Below are 5,000 nucleotides of genomic sequence, written 5' to 3'. Positions count from 1 at the left end.
GCCGAAAACAATTGGATGGCAAGCGAATAAGTTGAGACACCCGTTAGCAAGCGACGGTACTGGTGTCGATGGCCCAGTTCTTCGTGCTTCCAATTCTGGTGGCATATGCAGCACAGAAGGAGCTGCAAGCACGCTTGGCCAGTGACCATGCGCTGGCCACTCGAATCGATACATACCAATTAGTTTGCTGTGGCCGTTGGCGTCGTATTGCGCCATACGAAACGGTCCCAGACAAACGGAGAGGCTCTTCTACCCTCCCTGAAGGAAACAATGCTGCTATGCGGTGCCATGCGGTGTGTACGCACACTGCCAGTGCGCCACACGGGGAAGGGCAGAATACCCAGGGTCGGATTTGCGGATAGCCAAAGCCGTGGTGCGACTCACTCGCGATCGCGACACTGATAGCCAGCTAGTGGAAGGGTTTCACGTGCCGAGAGGAATGGGCGAGCGAGGAGGGTAAGCATTCCTTTTCGTCAGCCGCACCCATCAACCATCTGCATACTGGCTGAACGCGGATAGTTAACTCGTCGTCTCGTCGCCACTTGACACACTAAACGGCTGGCAAAAGGGACGGTCGGTCGGTCCGGCGATAGTGTGCCCGGGCTCGTTGCGTTGCGTTCGCCAAAGCCTAAGGTTGTGCAAAACCGTACGCCGTAGCGGAGCACCACCGTTAATGAGTTGTCGATGAAGACACATACCCTGTTGTTGGCTGGTTAGTTCCGACAACGTGAAACGGAAAGCATGAAGGGAGAATGAGAGAGAGAGAGAGAGAGATCAGGTGTAACATCGGGCTGACCTCCCTATTACATCGCCTTGTGGACAAAATGTGTACGCTGGTTCCAGTGGTACATCGTACCCATGGCCCATCGTCATCGCCACCGAGCGGTCCTTCGCTTCGCTGGATGGTACAATATTGACTTTTGCGTTTCGTGGTCAATGGATCGATGTACAGCACTTGACACCCATTTTTTTTTTTGATGTCATGTTCGGTTCAGTGTGAATGGGATGTACAAAGCTTGTGGCGCCTTGCACTAGGATCTTTGGCCGAGAGGAGGGTGTCCTTGTCCGCAGGCTTCGGAGACTGGTAACAGATGTTGTCCTATGAAGGTTTTTGGGGGGGCATCTCTCTTATCCAGGGTTACCATTTCAATAACAGTTCGAGTTGAATTTAAATTGGTCGGGTTGCTAGATTGTTTCTAAGCTTGAACTCAAAGATCTGGCCGATAGTGAGTAGAGGTTGTCCCAGAACAAAGCAAATCCTCTGGAGCCCATTTCGGCTCAAAGTCGATGCCTCAAAACACAGTGTTGATGTACGTATGAGTAGTTCACAAAATTTTGTTTATCCTTCTGAATCTGTTACAGGTCGAGGAATCTCACAAGAAGTTTGTCCACAATAGTATACTCAGTCGTTTATGCAAATCTAACGAATACTTTGCTCATTCTTCATCAAACTCACCATTTGCTCTCTTCTGGCCCCCGTCTTCTGTCCACTGAGTTCAGAGACTTTCCAGACACTTGAGTAAATATTAACACTTGCCAAAGTGGACATTGGCCAACATTGACATTGACAACATTCGCCTAACCTCCATCCATTGTGGCATCATCTTTTTGGTGGTTAAACCGTGCGAAAGTAACTTTCAAAGAGTCCAATACCTGCAAGGAATCACCTCTAACGACACCTTGTAACACTGCTTTTCTGCTGAGCCGCTACATTGTATGCCTTCTCCACATCACCCCTTCGCCATGGATTGATTTAAAACTCCACCGAATTGCCCTGAACGATAGCTGAGGTGGGGGGGGATCACAATTAGATGATTTATTACACCCTCTTATTACCCTCTCGTATTCACTTTCGCTAACCAGCAGCACCACCACGCGGTGCAACAACCACCGTGAGCACCGGGTTTCTATGTTGATCCAAATACCCCCTTTAAAGACGGTCCAAGCCCAAAAAGGGGGCTCAATTAGATGTGAGCCTGCAACATCCATCTCACACTCGCTCGATCGATCTCCATACCAGCTGCCAACTGCTCGTCGTCCACAAGTCTTCGTACACACCAGGCCGTATGCGTACGGTGTGAGCTTTATTGTCATTGCTCTGTGCTCGGTGATCCATAGAGGTGATCCCTCATGGCCGAAAGAGCCGCATGATAATGCTCGACAAGACGAGCGCACACGATGGCAGGCCGAGATTGTATAATCCTGAAGCCGTACCACCACAACCACTCTGAGGTGATGTAAGGGTGCGCCGTCCGTCAGTGCGATACCGGGTACACCAACCACCGACCACTGCTTGTTTGTCGATCATCAGACGAGTCCGTGGGTCCGAGGACCGAGCGCCGAATGTGACTTGAACCGCACTTGAGCAACGTACGAGCGGAGGCTCTTATTGTGGTGCGAGCGATCAGGCGATGAATTGTCCACTTTCGGATGACCCCAAAAACGCGCCGCGTTGGTCCAATTTGGCGTGGCCAATTTTACTTCTACCTCACGCCGAGTGCGCTGCTCGCTCGCTTTCCATCGCATCGTTCTATGGCGCGCCACAACCGCAACAACGAAACTTAAACAAAATGGCAGTGAGGCAAACAGCGCCATCAGTACCTCCACCAACCGACCGAATGGCTGGACGGAAAACCATTTCTCGGAAAGACTCACCGCATCGGTACCTCCCTTTGTGCGCAAATGGTGGTGTTTTGTTTGTTACCGGGCGGGCAATTGTTTGTTTGCGTTAAGGGACCAAAAGCGCGTCGTCCTAATGTTTGTACGACGATCGGTCGGTCCAGGGCCATTCGCCAAAAAACACATCAACACCATCGCTACGAAGGTACTTCCGTAAACAATCTCCGTAAACTGTGAGCGCACGCTGTCGCCGCCGTTTGTCCCACCGGTGGTGAGGGATCACCAGGAAGTGTAAACCAAACTTTTGATTGTTTTACTTTGTCCAGCGCACTGGCAGTGACATCATTAAGCACTTGCGAGCGCGCTCTTGCTACGCTTAATGGATGGAGGGCAAGAAAGCATAACACTCGTGACGTCTTTCGCAATGTCGTGAGAACGATGAGGTTGCCATTCGTGGCAACGACGGTTTTTTTCTAAACGATCCTGTCACGCATCACCACATTTGCATGCAGGCAGTTGGCCGGCCCACCGGTAATGAAGACACTAGTAGTGATGATCACGGTGGCCGATTCACAATTCCAATTGGGCTTCAGTCGAGAAACTAGATCCGTCTCGACCGATGGAGCCGCCTTCTACGATCCGCTCGATTAGTGGTTTAACCGAGCTTGACCGAGAAACTTGTAGGTCCTGGCACTGCCCCCCCCCCCTCCTCACGCCGTAACGATCTCACGCGTGACAACAAGCGGCACTGAAGTGAATCGATTTTGGCCTCATCGAGGGTGTTATGCCTCGCGGGGGCATTTAATTGAATGATAGTCATCGTCGTGGTCACTGCTGCTCTTTTGTTTAGTGTTCACGATGTCGCGACGATCGCTACTATGTCTCGTGGCTAATTGCCGGTGATCGCAGACAGACTAGATGATATGGCCCAAAAGTTAATGTCTTGAACTTGATCCTCCCCTTTTCGGCGTCGGCTATTTCACGGCTTGCTGAGCAGAGGTGAGTTTGATGGCAGAAGGAGGAGGTGGAACGGATTGTCATGGTCCACCCCCCCCGCGGGTGCTGAGGTCATGGTTAGGATAGTTTATGAATGAAATAAAGTTTAGATGGTGACTGGTGGTGAGTTGAAGCACCCGATCGATCTTGGAGGCCGTTGGTGTGATAAAGTCTTTAGCATACGAGCTATCACTGTGATGGTAGATATTGGAACCAAGGAAGTGTCATGGAACCGCATGCGAATTGTCAAAACGGTTATGACCTTCCTTTTCGCTGGCGGTTCGATGCGATCCTCTGAAAACCGGATATGGCTTTGCGGGTGATTTTATGCAAAAATCCACGTAGCACCTACAACGCAGCCCCGTGTTCCTGGCTGTCTGTTGATCTGTTGGACTCTTTGCCTTCTTCATTTTATGATCACTCTCGCTGGCACACAATTTCCACGATCGGCTCCACCGGGGTTTAGCCAGAGCAGTCATCTTTTCTTTTGTTTTTTTTTTCTTTTCAAATTCAAGGCGAAAGCTACCTGATATACCAGCATCCATCCTTGGCCTTTGCGATGATGGGTGACCAATTTATGCCAATTCCCTCACTGATCATTAGAAGCGAGGATCGTGGTGTGCAATTAGGTTTCGGCGAATTTGCGATCGATTGGTCGCGATCGGATTGACCCAAAAGGCCATCGCTCATCGTCTTCCTTGGTACAGTAATTTTCGGCAGCGGCGTTCGGTGACGTTGTGAAAGTCTAACCGGCAATTGCGGCAAGTACTCATGCTGTTTGTCGAAGGTATCGTCACCTTGAGTGCAACCGTGCACGCACGCCCCTATCTACCCGGAAGGTTGACGCAGGAGGGCAACCATAACAAAGCATCCGTTAATCTTCCTGCGATCAGATCAGCGAGGATCACGTGGGGTCAGCTGGCCGCACACTGGCGTGGCCGTGGTCGATGTAATATTTTCGACAAATTGAGCCGAAGGTCAAGTGTCTTCGGCAGCCGACAGCGACTCAGATCGGTTCGAGTACCAAATTATCGTCCGTTCGACAATCAGTGAACCCTCAGTGCTGCAGTGTTGTTTGTTTGGAAAAGAGACGCGGTGTTGTTGAAAGGCAAAAGGCAGCAGGATTTATCAGACCCGTGAGGTGGTGCGACAGATGGGGAGTTAGATGTCTTGTGGTGCGTCAAACACGATCCCGAGATCCAATGTCAATGGCAATGACGGTGACTGGGAGATGGCGTTCGACGGTCGAGGTTTACGAGGTAGCCAGGCGAGTGTGTACGTGATCAAAACGCGCACGGCACGTTGATGCTGTACAGCCAGCGGGTGGCCAGTGGACACAATAGGGCTCTAAGTACCCCCCCGGCCGGCCGGGCACAAAGGTACTT

The 5,000-nt window shown here is 51.1% G+C and overlaps 1 protein-coding gene across 4 annotated transcripts in view; it reads right to left on the bottom strand.

The window, feature by feature from the left end:
* LOC126577485 (fatty acyl-CoA reductase wat-like) overlaps nucleotides 1-5,000 on the bottom strand; it is a 17,534-nt gene that overhangs the window by 3,016 nt on the left and 9,518 nt on the right. The window lies entirely within an intron of this gene.

The sequence above is a fragment of the Anopheles aquasalis genome, chromosome 3, assembly GCF_943734665.1.
Source record: "Anopheles aquasalis chromosome 3, idAnoAquaMG_Q_19, whole genome shotgun sequence".
NCBI lineage: Eukaryota > Metazoa > Arthropoda > Insecta > Diptera > Culicidae > Anopheles > Anopheles aquasalis.
The sequence above is the reverse complement of the archived record's forward strand: the minus strand, read 5'-3'. Positions and strand labels throughout refer to the sequence as shown.